Source organism: Lithobates pipiens, unplaced genomic scaffold, assembly GCF_037356315.1.
Source record: "Lithobates pipiens isolate NorthernLeopardFrog02 unplaced genomic scaffold, aLitPip1_a1.2 Scaffold_3, whole genome shotgun sequence".
In the NCBI taxonomy this organism is placed as follows: domain Eukaryota; kingdom Metazoa; phylum Chordata; class Amphibia; order Anura; family Ranidae; genus Lithobates; species Lithobates pipiens.
In genome coordinates, this window is record NW_027507790.1 from 23,004,326 (window position 1) to 23,019,909 (window position 15,584).

Here is a 15,584-nt window from a genome sequence, read left to right on the forward strand (position 1 = left end):
CTATTCTTGAAAAGTATCACGTATGTATATGCAAATAGTCAGGCTTAACCAGAAAACCCACATAGCAGTTACAGAACAAATGGTTCACTTACCAAACAAGTCTACCAAGAAATCAGTTATATATGGATTCATTCTGCCAGGTCCTGTCATGCAATCTCTGTCGTCTGTAACAGAGCCAATATTTATAAGGATGCACCTTAATATAAGAATCAACAAAAATCCATGGAAAGTATAATATAGTATATAAGAGTATATATAAAGTATAAATAAAATACAAAAGAATATAATATCTCCATAAATTTGTTCTTAAACCTTTACATTAAAAAGTTGGAGGGGAAGTTCAAACATATTAGAACTTAAATAAATAATTAATATTAATATTAATAAATTATATTTTTTATCTGAAACTTGAGTGATTTTCTATATGATGTACCTTTAAAGTCCCATATCTCCACTTTATCAATTTTACAAAAATCAGGGATGTTGGTACTATATCATTTCTAATCCGTTTGGAGCTGGCCTCTACCCATATTTTTGACCAAACATAATAGAAGTTTACTAATAACAGGACACTGCTCTGATTTATGTATGAATATGCAATCTCTCTGGTTCTGCCCACAGCATGTAGTTTATGTGAATGTGACTTATCTGAAAGGGGGTATTGCATACGCTGCTAAGCAGTCACTACATTATACTATTTGTAATTAATGGACCCGTTCCATCTTAATAACTGTCAAACACAGTTTCAACATTTTCAGCCACTCTTTCATTCAAACACAATAATGATTGCAAAATGTTTTACTCTTACCATCACATACAGTCTGGTATAACGTAACTAAAAAATAATTATAGTTTACGCTTTTTTGTTTTTAAATTGCCTTTAAAATACCTTTGATGCTTTAATTTGTCATTGTAGGTAAAACTAAAATGCAGAGCACTGGTAAACAAGTCAATCTAGATTATGAATTCAATTTATTGTGGTTGTGATTTTGCCTTTTGCTTCTAAACAATATTGAACTACTTGCTTTCTGGCTGCTACAAGTAAGACATCTGTGTATTGTATTCCTTAATATAATCAACAGAAAACAAACTGCACCTCCAACAGCAAAGTGCATATTAACAGAGCTCTCTAAATGGCACAAATACTTCTTCGTTAACTGCCATTATCTTAATCATTTCCAAAAAGAAGTGGTGAAAAGATCACACATACATTGCAATCTTATACTGACAATTTCCATTAATGTCAGCATAATATTTTGTATTACTTATACTCTCTTCCGTCCACATCAATATGCAAGCAGTTCATGATCTATTTAAAGTAGGAGCAGTGATGGGCTATACCCTTTGTCAGGCTAATTCCCTCTCAAGGTCACAGACAGTACAAAAAACAAACAAAAAAAAAACAACTGAAATCTGTTCTAACCCTTCCATACTTTGGTGTATATGAAACAGACAAAAATATATATATATATATATATACATTTTTTTTAAAGTGTATGTAAACCCTAAAACCCAACCCTAAAAAATCTCCCTACCATCCCTCTCTAAACCATCCTACCAAGTGAATTATGCTATGTACACACGACCAGACTTTCCGGCAGAAAAGGTCCGACGGACTTCCCAACGGACGTTCGACTGAGTTACGACGGACTTACGAAACGAACGGACTTGCCCACACACGAACGGACTGAAGTCCGTTCGAAAGTCCATTCTTTTGAACGTGATAACATACCATGGGACTAGACAAGGAAGTTCAATAGCCAGTAGCCAATAGCTGCCCTTGCGTCATATTTGGTCCGTCGGACCAGCATACAGACGAACGGTTTTCCCGATAGGAATTGAGTCCGTCGGACAGATTTGAAACATGTTCTCTTTCTAGGTCCGTTGGAATTTTTTAAAGAAAAACAATCGGATTATCCCACAAATGATCGGAATATTCTGCCATAAAGTCCGGTCATGTGCATTATATTCACCTGAGTGCCCCATCCAGGTCTCTCACTATCACTGTTCCCTTCTGCTGGGATCACTAGTCCAGTGACACAGATTAACCCTTGATGTTCAATCCCCTTCACTGCTCCCTGCCAAAATTAGTGGTCTTCTGGATCCTAAGAGGACCTTTTCAGTGATCAGCCAATGGTAACGTGAACATAACGTAATGTGAACACCCAGACTCTGGTAGGAAATTAACATAGAGGAGAAGATCCCCACTCTGGATGATCACATGACTACAGCTTAATGTAAGTGACAAAGAGGGTTTAGAATTTTTTTTTCCATCCCAGCCTTCAGAAAAAGGGGGTGGGAGGCAGGGGAAGGGGATTCATTTTAACCACTTCAGCCCCGGACCCTTTGGCTGGCCAAAGACCAGAGCACTTTTTTGCGATTCGGCACTGCTTTGCTTTAGCTGATAATTGCACGGTCGTGCGACATGGCTCCCAAACAAAATTGATGTCCCTTTTTCCCCATAAATAGAGCTTTCTTTTGGTGGTATTTGATCACCTCTACATTTGTTTTGTGCTATAAACAAAAAAATAGCGACAATTTTGAAAAAAAAAAACATTATTTTTTACTTTTTGCTATAATAAATATCCCCAAAAAATATATAAAAAAACATTTTTTTTCCTCAATTTAGGCCGATACACATTCTTCTACATATTTTTGGTAAAAAAAATCACAATAAGTGTTGATTGGTTTGCGCAAAATTTATAGCATCTACAAAATAGGGGATAGTTATATGTCATTTTTATTAATAATTTTTTTTATTAGTAATGGCGGCGATCAGTGATTTTTATCATGACATTATGGCAGACAGATCGGACACTTTTGGTGCTATTTTGGGACCATTCACATTTATACAGCGATCAGTGCTATTAAAAATGCACTGATTACTGTGTAAATGTGACTGGCAGTGAAGGGGTTAACAAGGAGGGGCACTGCAGGGGTTAAGTGTGTCTTAGGGAGTGTTTCTAACTGTGGGGGGGCTATGTGTGACACGACACTGATTACCGCTCCTGATCACAGGGAGTGGTGATCAGTGTCAGTGTCACTAGGCAGAATGGGAAAATGTTTGTTTACATTAGCATTTCCCAGTTTTTCCTCTCCATGAGACTATCGTGGGTATCCCGGTGGACATTGAGTCCACAGGACCCGCGGTCATACTCACGGAGCTCTTGGTGGGCACGCGCGCCTGCTATCTGAACCTCGCAAGATTACGTACAATAACGTGATTTGCGCAGCGGAGCCAACCTTCCTCAGTAAAACTGTGGTAGCTGGTCCGCAAGCAGTTAACCTGGAGTTGCATTTAACAAAGAATTTATCTATTTTTTTTTCCACTTTTGGTCTGTAAATATACTATTTCATGTGTTCTGTTAGAGCTACAAGTACAAGAATACCTGTTGATCATGACAGAAATCTATTGAGATCTAGACGTGGTAAAGGTGGCTTGCTGAAGTTCAAACCAAGCATTAGAATGAGGAAGAAAGAGGATTTAAAGGTACTGGAAAGTCAGAAGGTTAAATTCAGCAGCCCCCTCAGCCCCCCTAATACTTACCAGAGCCTCATCTCTATCCAGCGATGTCCATGAGTTCCTTGGTTGTCCAGGACTCTCCCTCCTGATTGGCTGAGACACAGTAGTGGTGCCATTGTCTCTAGCTGCTGTCAAAGTCAGTTTGCCAATCAGGAGAGAGTGAGGGCGGGCCGGATTGCAGCTCTGTGTCTGAATGGACACATGGAGTTGCAGCTTAGCTCAGTTGCCCCCATAGCAAGCTGCTTACTGTGGGAACACTCGTGTCATCTTTTCATGTGACAACACTGAAAAAATAACACTTTGCTACAATGTAAAGTAGTGCGTGTACAGCTTGTATAACAGTGTAAGTTTGCAGTCCCCTCAAAATAACTCAACACACAGCCATTAATGTCTAAACCGCTGGCAACAAAAGTGAGGAGAGGAATGTTTCCAACACCTTGTTAATTCTATACTACGAAGAATTAGGACAGTTCTGGAGGCAAAATGGGTCCAACCTGGTACTAATAAAGAGGCTGGTGTATGTATATATATATATATATATATATATATATATATATATATATATATATATATATATAAAAAAATAAGATTGGGGTGATCAGACTCAAGCGGTAAGTGCGCTTTCAATGGGCGCGCCAGTCCAAAACTGTATTTTTAAGGGCCTGGTATATACAGTGGTGTGAAAAAGTGTTTGCCCCCTTCCTCATTTCCTGTTCCTTTGCATGTTTGTCACACTTAAGTGTTTCGGAACATCAAACCAATTTAAACAATAGTCAAGGACAACACAAGTAAACACAAAATGCAATTTGTAAATGAAGGTGTTTATTATTAAAGGTGAAAAAAAATCCAAACCATCATGGCCCTGTGTGAAAAAGTAATTGCCCCCCTTGTTAAAACATACTATAACTGTGGTTGTCCACACCTGAGTTCAATTTCTCTAGCCACACCCAGGCCTGATTATTGCCACACCTGTTCACAATCAAGGCATCACTTAAATAGGAGCTGCTTGACACAGTAAGGTCCACCAGAAGATCCTTAAAAGCTACACATCATGCCGAGACCCAAAGAAATTCAGGAACAATTGAGAAAGAAAGTAATTGAGAACTATCAGTCTGGAAAGGGTTATAAAGCCATTTCCAAAGCTTTGGGAATCCAGCGAACCACAGTGAGAGCCATTATCCACAAATGGCGAAGCCATGGAACAGTGGTGAACCTTCCCAGGAGTGGCCGGCTGCCCAAAATGACCCCAAGAGCGCAGCGACGACTCATCCAAGAGGTCACAAAAGACCCCACAACAACGTCCAAGGAACTGCAGGCCTCACTTGCCTCAGTTAAGGTCAGCGTTCATGCCTCCACCATCAGGAAAAGACTGGGCAAAAATGGCCTGCATGGCAGAGTTCCAAGGAGAAAACCACTGCTGAGCAAAAAGAACATCAAAGCTCGTCTCAATTTCTCCACAACACATCTTGATGATCCCCAAGACTTTTGGGACAACATTCTGTGGACCGATGAGACAAAAGTGGAACTCTTTGGAAGGTGTGTGTCCAAGTATATCTGGCGTAGAAGGAACACTGCATTTCATAAAAAGAACATTATACCAACAGTAAAATATGGTGGTGGTAGTGTGATGGTCTGGGGCTGTTTTGCTGCTTCAGGACCTGGAAGACTTGCCGTGATAAAAGGAACTATGAATTCTGCTGTCTACCAAGAGATCCTGAAGGAGAATGTCCGACCATCTGTTCATGTACTCAAGCTGAAACGAACTTGGGTTCTGCAGCAGGACAATGATCCTAAACACACCAGCAAGTCCACCACCGAATGGCTGAAGAAAAACAAAATGAAGACTTTGGAGTGGCCTAGCCAAAGTCCTGACCTGAATCCTATTGAGATGTTGTGGTATGACCTTAAAAAGGCCGTTCATGCTCGAAAACCCTCTAATGTAACTGAATTAGGACAATTCTGCAAAGATGAGTGGGCCAAAATTCCTCCAGGACGCTGTAAAAGCCTCATTGCACGTTATCGCAAACGCTTGGTTGCAGTTGTTGCTGCTAAGGGTGGCCCAACCAGTTATTAGGTTTAGGGGGCAATCACTTTTTCACACAGGGCCATGATGGTTTGGATTTTTTTTCACCTTTAATAATAAACACCTTCATTTACAAATTGCATTTTGTGTTTACTTGTGTTGTCCTTGACTATTGTTTAAATTGGTTTGATGTTCCGAAACACTTAAGTGTGACAAACATGCAAAGGAACAGGAAATGAGGAAGGGGGCGAACACTTTTTCACACCACTGTATATATATGTACAGTATATATACACAGCAGGTAAAGTAAGTATTGAACATGTTTTTCTCTATAAATATATTTCTAAAGGGGCTATTGACACGGAATTTTCACCACACGTCAGTAACAACACAAACCATACATACAAAAAAACAAAACAAATACGTTCAGAAGTGAAGTTATGTGTAATAAATTGAACACGCTAACTGAAATGTATTTAATACTTCATACAAAATCCTTTGTTTGTAATGACAGCTTTAAGGAGCTCCCTGTATGGAGAAACTAGTCGCATGCATTGCCCAGGTGTGATTTCGGCACATTATTCCATGCAAACAGTCTTACAATCTTGAAGGTTTCATGGGCCTCTTCTATGAACGCGGATCTTTAGTTCTTTCCATAGATTTTCAATTGGATTCAAGTCAGGTGATTGGGCTATCCTAGCAGCTTTATTTTCTTTCCTTGAAAGCAATTGAGAGTTTCCTTGGCTTTGCATTTGGGATCACTGTCTTGCTGAAATGTCCACCCATTTTTTATCTTCATTATTGAAAGACATTTTGTGCTCTACAAACTATTACTACCTTGTCTCTTCCCATAGTTATCTAGTTTATAAAACCCTACTAAGCACACTGATATAAAGTTACTTATGAAAACACACACATTGCTGCTAGTAAAACACTATCTTATTTATTTCCCAAGAAATTAGGAAAGCTAACATAAAGTATTAAAAAGACATTACAATATCACAAAGCTTACAATCAGAACATATAATACAAGAATATGAAAGATACTTATCCCACGGTCCTCCGTGAGGCTTTGCTGCATCGGCTAGGCTCAGACCAGGAGGGGGCCTTCACCATGAGGTTTAGGCTGGAGCCATCGCCCAGAGTAGGCCAAAATCACCACATGACAGGGTCTTGCAGCAAACAGAGAGAGAGAGCTCTCTTTGATGAATCCCTTTTTGATAAACACACACCATCCAAACCGCATCCTACTGCCAGTCCCATTTGCTTTGGACCAATCAGTGTTCACATGACAGCCCTCCTAATATTACTGACTGTCCTGCCATACTTGGCTTCTGTGGCCAGTATTGCAGTCGATGTGCCCTGGGCTGTCTTCGTCATCAATCTCTTTGAAGCTTTGTGCACACCAGGTGGGCTGAAGATAACTCCTTTGCTATGCAGATTCTGCCACATTCCTCTATACCTTTTAAACATGTGGGACTGCAAATATCAATATGGCTGAGTTCGGTTGTACAAACAGATGTGTCGAACTTTAGATATATAACATTACTTCTTGTTCACTTTCAACAATTATCCTAGTAGATGACAGCAGATTTTTATCAAGAATGTCTTGGTACATTTTTCCATTCATCCTTTCTTTAAGGATATGAAGTTTACAGTACCGTATGCTGAAAAACAGCCCAACACCATGATGTTCCCACCTCCAAACTTCACTGTTGGTATGGTGTTTTGGGGGGTAATGTGCAGTACAAATGGTGTGTATTATGGCATCCAAAGAGTGCAATTTGAAACAATTGTACCTGCTAATTCTAGGTCTTTCTGAAGCTCTTCACAAGTGGTCCTTGGCTCTTGCAGAATTCTTCTGATAATTCTTTTAACTCCTCGGTAAGAAATCTTGTGAAGAGCACCTAGTCTTGGCAGGTTTATGGTTAAATTATGTTCTTTCCACTTATGAATTATGGCCCCCAACAGTGCTCACTGGAACATTCAGAAGTTTACAAATCCTTCTGTAACCAATGGCATCAGTATGTTTTGCAACAATGAGGTTACGATGTTTCTTGTGTGAGACCTTGGAAATAAGACACCTTTTTATAGGCTATCAGTTGAGACTGAACCAGCTGATATTAATTTGCACTGACAAGGGGCAGGATTTCATTCTAATTCAATTCTAATTCAGTAACCAAATCGGGTAATCAGCCGGCCAGAAGTCAGGGATCCAAGTAGAGGAACAGCAAGCAGGATAAGGAGCCAGAAGGGATGCCAGCAAGCCAGTCTTTAAAAAGGAAAGCAGGAGATGGCTTCTTGTGATGTGACCAAGGCAAAGGCAGAGATGAAGTGAGCTGGACAGCTTTAAGTAGGCAGGTCAGATGAGCAGGATCAGGAACAGCTGGGTAACTGTGGAGAGAGATGAGAGCTGGCAACTAGCCGACAGCTGAGCAGCCAGCCCAGAGAAGGAAGGGCTAAGCCAGCCCTGACATAATGTTAATGTGATACCTGCGTAATCATGTGTATAAAAACCTTCAAATGCATCATAATAAAGCAGAACAGTTATTTGGAAAGATGCAGAGTGTATCTTTTGTGTCTGTTCATTACTGCAGTAGTTATTAATTTGGAACCACTATCATTATGAGGATAGGTGTTGCCTATCTATAAAATGTCCATTTCAGTATGTATGGATGCTTGGATTGTTACATACATGTCATGAAAATTTATTTTTCAAGAAGTAATAAAAACTTCATGTCGATAGCACCTTTAGAAATATATTTATAATGTATGTATGTGTTCTAGTGCTTTTTGCCCACTTTTATTCATCCAAATTGTCAAAGTAACAGTGTTCTGCCCACCCCATACAGGGATTGTTTAGCATTACAACTAACACAAACTTATTTCAGCCTGTTGACTATTATGTTGAACAGCTCTGTCTATTCCTTCTCAGTGGGGATAGGTGAATGATTTGACCCAAAAATGCGTTCGGGCTGAACATTGGCTGTTCGCACATTTGCCGAATAACCTGAAAGCCCTGATTGGCTGAAGCAATGAAAGCTTTGCCCAATCAGGGCACAGAGCACTTTCTGAGCCATGATTGGATGCGGTCATAATTACTATCTAATCATGGCTCACTACTGTTAGTCCCAGATAGGGATAGTTCAGTCAGTGTGAGTGTAGTGTGACAACCATTTATCTTTACATTAGTGTGAATGTAGGGATAGATCAGTCAGTGTGAGTGTAGTGCGACCACCATTTATCTTTACGTTAGTAGGAATCTAGGGATAGTTCAATCAGTGTGAGTGTAGAGTGACTACCATTTATCTTTAAGTTAGTGTGAATGTAGAGATAGTTCAGTCAGTGTGAGTGTAGTGACCATTTAACACAGTATATTTCATTGCGTTACTTAAAGTTTAACGCCGTATATTTCAGCGCGTTACATGCCGTTTAAAGCAGTTTATTTCAGTGCGTTACTGCAAGTTTAATGCCGTATATTTCAGCGCATTACGTGCAGTTTGACACAGTACATTTCTGTTGTTACTGCACGATTAAGGCAGTATATTTCAGTGCGTTACTGCAAGTTTAACACCATATATATTCAGTGCATTACTGTAAAATTAACGCCATATATTTCAATTCGCTATCTTCGACTTAATGCAGTATAGTTCAGTGCGTTACTGCAAGTTTAACGCCGTATATTTCAGAGCGTTATCTTCCGTTTAATGCATTATAATTCAATGTGTTACTGCAAGTTTTACGCCCTATATTGCAGTGCATTACCTTCTGTTTAACACAGTACAGTTCAGTGTGTTATTGCAAGTTTAATGCCGTATATGGGCCATGCTTTACCTTCCATTTAATGCAGTATATTTCAGTGTGTTACTGCAAGTTTAACGGCGCATATTTCAGTGCATTACATGCTGTTTAATGCAGTACATTTCTGTGCGTTAGTGCATGCTTAACTCAGTATATTTCAGTGTGTTATGTGCTGTTTAATGCAGTACATTTCTGTATGTTACTGCATGCGTATATATATATACATACACACAGTATCTCACAAAACACCCCTCACATTTTTTTTATATATATTATTATACCTTTCCATGTGACAACACTGAAGAAATTACACTTTGCCACAATGTAAAGTAGTGAGTGTACTGCTAGTATAACAGTGTAAATTTGCTGTCCCCTCAAAATAACTCAACACACAGCCATTAATGTCTAAAGCGCTGGCAACAAAAGTGAGTACATCCCTAAGTGAAAATGTCTAAATTGGGCCAATTAGCCATTTTCCCTCCCCAGTGTGATGTGACTCCTTAGTGTTACAAGGTCTCAGGTGTGACTGGGGAGCAGGTGTGTTGAATTTGGTGTTATCACTCTCACTCTCTCATACTGGTCACTGGAAGTTCAACATGGCACCTCGTGTCAAAGAACTCTCTGAGGATCTGAAAAAAATAATTGTTGCTCTACATAATGATGGCCTAGGCTATAAGAAGATTGCCAAGACCCTGAAGCTGAGCTGCAGTACGGTGGCCAAGACCATGCAGTGGTTTAGCAGGACAGGTTCCACTCAGAACAGGCCTTGCCATGGTTGACCAAAGAAGTTGAGCGCATGTGCTCAGCATCATATCCAGAGGTTGTCTTTGGAAAATAGACGTATGCTGCCAGCATTGCTGCAGAGGATGAAGGTGTTGGGGCCAGCCTGTCAGTGCTCATACCATACGCCGCACGCTGCATCAAATTCGTCTGCATGGCTATCATGCCAGAAGGAAGCCTCTTCTAAAAATGATGCACAAGAAAGTCCGCAAACAGTTTGCTGAAGACAAGCAGACTAAGGACATGGTTTACTGGAATTATGTCCTATGGTCTGATGAGACCAAGATAAACCTATTTGGTTCAGATGGTGTCAAGCGTGTGTGGCAGCAACCATGTGAGAAGTACAAAGACAAGTGTGTCTTGCCTACATTCAAGCATGGTGGTGGGAGTGTCATTTTCTGGGGCTGCATGAATGCTGCCGACACTGGGGAGTTACAGTTCATTGAGGGAACCATTAGTGCCAACATGTAGTGTGTCATACTGAAGCAGAGCATGATCCCCTCCCTTCGGAGACTGGGTCACAGGGCAGTATTCCAACTTGATAACGACCCCAAACACACCCCCAAGATGACCACTGCCTTGCTAAAGAAGCCGAGGATAAAGGTGATGGACTGGCCAAGCATGTCTCCAGACCTAAACCCTATTGAGCATCTGTAGGGCATCCTCAAATATAAGGTGGAGGAGTGCAAGGTCTCTCTCTAACATCCACCAGCTCCATGATGTCCTCATGGAGGAGTGGAAGAGGACTCCAGTGGCAACCTGTGAAGCTCTGGTGAACTCATGACCAAGAGGGTTGTAACTGTTGGAAAATGATGGCCACACAAAATATCGACAGCAGTACTCATACGTCTATTTCCCAAAGACAACCTCTGGATATGACACTGAGCATGTGCACTCAACTTCTTTAGTTGACCATGGTAAGGCCTGTTCTGAGTGGAACCTGTCCTGTTAAACTACTGTATGGTCTTGGCCACTGTGCTGTACCTCAGTTTCAGGATTTTGTAAATCTTCTTATAACCTAGGCCACCATTATGTGGTGCAACAATTCTTTTTTTTAGATCCTCAGAGAGTTTCTTGCCATGAGTTGCCATGTTGAACTTCCAATGACCAGTATGAGAGAGTGAGAGCGAAAACACCAAATTGAACGCACCTGCTCTCCATTTAAACCTGAGACCTTGTAACACTAATGAGTCACATGACACCGGGGGGGGGGGGGGTGGCTAATTGGGCCTAATTTGGCCATTTTCACTTAGGGGTGCACTCACTTTTGTTGCCAGCGGTTTAGACATTAATGGCTATGTGTCGCGTTATTTGAGGGGACAGCAAATGTACACTTTTATACAAGCTGTACACTCACTACTTTACATTGTAGTAAAGTGTAATTTCTTCAGTGTTGTCACATGAAGTGAGGGGTCTACTCACTTTTGTGAGATACTGTATATTTCCTGCAAGTGTTGCAATGTCGTGCAAAAAGCAGAATGAAGCTTTCCTAAAGTAAAACAAAAACGTTTAGATTTGTGCGTTGCCATGTATGTAAAAATCACACTTACGTGATATAATTTTAATCAAAAGAGATTATTGGTTATTTTTTTGGGGAAAATATGATGTAAAAGTTGCATTCAGAAGAATTAGAGGAAAATAAGTGAAAAAAAAAATAAAATCAATATTTCTTCCCAACATTGTATCTGTATCAAGAAAAAAAAACATATATAATATGTTAGGGTGGACTAGAAAAGATAAATGATATAGGGTGATATACCCAAGACATTGCCAAAATTTAAAAACGAAAGGGGATTCTAGAGAAGTAGCAGCTAGAGTTGTGGGGGGTTCTAGTGGTTAATGATTCTATTCCGCTTACTGTATATAATTTTATAACATTTATAAATGTGTATAAAAAAGGATGAGTCTATGTTGCTGTTAAGAACTGGTCATGTATTTTTTTTTTCCCAAGAGCTAGTCTGACAATGAGAGTATCTGGTTGGAGCAGCAGCATAACCAAAGGCAAAGCAGCACATGCTTCAGCTATGGGACCCAAGGCCAGGAAGGGGTCCACACTAGAGAAGTTTTCTGATGTCTGCATGTAGGCAGATACAGTCTACTTGCAGACTTCCACTGCAGGTGGCGTTCTTCCACAGCAGCACTGCATTTGGAGAGGAAGTCAAAATGAAAATGGTTCCTCTATGGCTTCCTGGGTTACCTGGGAAGTGATCCAATTGGATGCTCTCACACTATGTGACTCTAGCAGTCATCTTGAGTCAGACAGAGCCTATTTAAGGCCAGGTTTGACATGCATTTTGCGAGTTGGTAGAGTAGAGACATGCTCCCTGTAGGGACAGAACTAGTGACAGGGAGAGGTTCCTGATGAGGAGGGAAAGCGTAAGGCTCGCAACTTCTCTGGACATTTTCCTGTTTGGGCACAAGATGGCCAGATTGCATTCTGTCCCTCTCAATAGGCACTGTCAGTTTAGCTGAATCCTGCTCTCTACTTACTGTTGGAACTGTGAGTGTTCCTGTCTGGGCTGCATTCCCACCAGGTTATTTGTGAACTGCCACAAGTCCTTTAATCACACTGAGACTGTGTATCATTGCCACTGCACCGTGGTTACATGGGTGATGATCTGTGGGGCTGGGAGTAAGGGGTGACAGGAGTGATGTTCTGCAGGGCTGGAAGAGTGGTGACAGGAGTTATTTTATGCAGAGCTGAGAGTGGGGTGGCAGGAGTGATGTTCTACAGGGCTGTTAGTAGGGTGGGAATAGGGGGTGACAGGAGTGATGTTCTGCAGGGCTTGGAGCAAGGTGACAGGAGTGATGATCTGCAGGGCTGGAGAGGGGTGACAGGAGTTATTTTCTGCAGAAATGGGACAGGGGTGACAGGAGTGATGTTCTCCAAGAATGAAAGAGGCGTGACAGGAATGAGGTTCTGCAGGGCTTGGAGCAGGGTGATAGGAGTGATGTCCTATGGGGCTTGGAGCAGGGTGACAGAAGTGATGATCTTCAGGGTTGGAAGAGGGGGTGACAGGAGTGATGCTCTGCAGGGTTGGGAGAGGGAAGGCAGGTGTTTTTATTTTATTTTGGGAATGAGTAGTATGGGATGCTAATGTACCCTGCACTTGAGTGGAAATTGGTGGCTAAACTTTAACATAAAAAGACATATTAAAGAGAAAAAAAATGGCCTTTAAAAAAATAAAAGAAGGGTCGTTGTCTGCATTCCAGCACTACAATGAATGCTATAGGAAATAGTGGAGGAGAGCAAAAAAAAATCCCCTAACTGAAAAAAAAAACTGTAAAAAAATGAAATCAGAGCACATCGGCCCCATAAAGGATGATCCGGGGAAGTTGGTTACAAATGGTAAGGAGAAGACAACTGTACTAAATACTTTCTTCTCCTCAGTTTTTACACAAGAAAAGGAGGGGTCTATTAACCAGGACTGTATTATTATTTTTTTTTTTACAATAAGTTTTTATTAAGCAAATGTCACATTGTAGTTACAGAGTCAACATATACACATAAAGGAAGCCTGTGCTAGCAGGAGAACAGACCAACATAGATGTCACAGGCTACAATATGCAGAGCACTTATCTGCAACAACAAATAATGCACACTGAAAGTGACACAAAAAATTGAGTGACGAGCCCAAATAGGGCCCTATGAACCCTTCAATGAGTAAAACAGACATCACATCCTCATATCAAGGGAAAGGGAAGGAAGCAGGCTAAGGTTAGAAAGTGTAAAATAAAATAAAATGATGACAACCAAGGAAATAGAAAACCTATAGAAATAGAAAGGAAAACAGAGTGAGTTTGCAGAGCTTCAGAGATCATGTAACACATCCCCGCCAGGCCGGCCCAAACCGAGACCCCACCACACCAATCGGCTAAGTGTCTGGGGGAGAGGGGAGTTCAGCCACTAGTCAAACTCTCGAAAGCCGCAAAGTATTTGAATTGAACCCAGGGGGACCATGTAATGTGGAATTTGTCAGCCGAGTCCTTAGCGGTAGCCAACATTTCTTCCATGGCAAAGATATGGTTAACCGAGTGCACCCATTCTCGGATAGTGGGAGTAGTGGAGAGTTTCCAATATTTAGGAACCAGGGATTTAGCTGCAATCAGCAAGTATTTTGTCAGAGATCTGTTATATTTGCCCAGAGAAACGTTAGATATATGCAGGAGACAACACAACCCGGGGTGAGTTTTATTTTAGTTTCTGTTATGTGAAGTATTAAGCCACGGACCCGACTCCAGTAATCCACTATTCGGGGACAGCTCCACCAAATATGCAGCATGTCTCCTTTCTCTTCCCCACACCTCCAGCACAAGTCAGACGAAGCCGGATACCAGCGTTTCACCTTAACCGGTGTAGCGTACCACTGAGAGAGTAGTTTGTATGAATTTTCTTGTAGCCTAGTACTGACTGTACATTTGTGGGCTAAAATACATGCGTTCCGCCATTGTGTATCAGTGAAAGAGGTTTGAAGTAACCTCTCCCAGCTCTCCCTGAACCTGGAGGCCTCAGTGTGGTCAAGCTGCTGGAGACATGCATACATGAACGAGGTCGTTTTCTCAACCGGATCACCCTGGAGGCAAACTGACTCAAAAGGTAAGAGCTCTCTTAGGACAGCCTGTCTTCTTTCGGACGCCAGTATATAATGGCAAGCCTGTCGGTAGTTCCAGAACGACAATGTCCCTGAGGGCAAAACATCCCCAAGTTCCTCAAATGAGAGAGCCCGCCCCTGCCGAGTCAAGTGTGTAGCCAGGAGAGGAGTGTTTGCGTCTAACATAAATCTATTCGTGTCCATCCCAGGAGGGAAATCCGGGTTATGTAAAAGGGGCGTAAGAGGGCCTGGAGAGGATGTGAACTTGTGTCCGGTGACAAGCTTATGTAAAACCCGCAGTGTGGCTCCAATGAGCGGGTGTTGGGTCAGTTCCGCAGGGCATTTGTCCCACGGTATCCAAGGGGAGAAGCGCAGGGGTGTCCTAGACACACTCTCTTCCACCCTTACCCAATCCTTGCGTGCTGCGTGACAGTTCCAATCTATAATTCTGGCTAGGTGCGTAGCATAGTAATAAAGCTTAAAGTTCGGGAATCCCACCCCACCCTCCAATTTGGGTTTCATCAGTAAACGAAGACTGATGCGTGGGCGTTTGTGGGCCCATAAAAATTTCCATAAGATGGTTTGCAGCTGTTTAAAAAAAGAAGCTGGGATTGAAATGGGTAAAGTATGGAAGAGGGAAAGCAAACGTGGTAACGTGATCATCTTGATTATGGCTGCCCTGCCAAACCAAGAGAAAAAGCCTAGGGACCATTTACTCAAGTCAATGTCTATCTGTCGCAACATAGGCCTAAAGTTGTGTGCGTGTATAAGGTGCAACTGGGGGGTGAGTCTAATGCCTAGGTATTTTAAAGCACCTGTAACCCACTGAAAAGAATTATTCGCTTGCGCTTGCGCCAACGCCTCC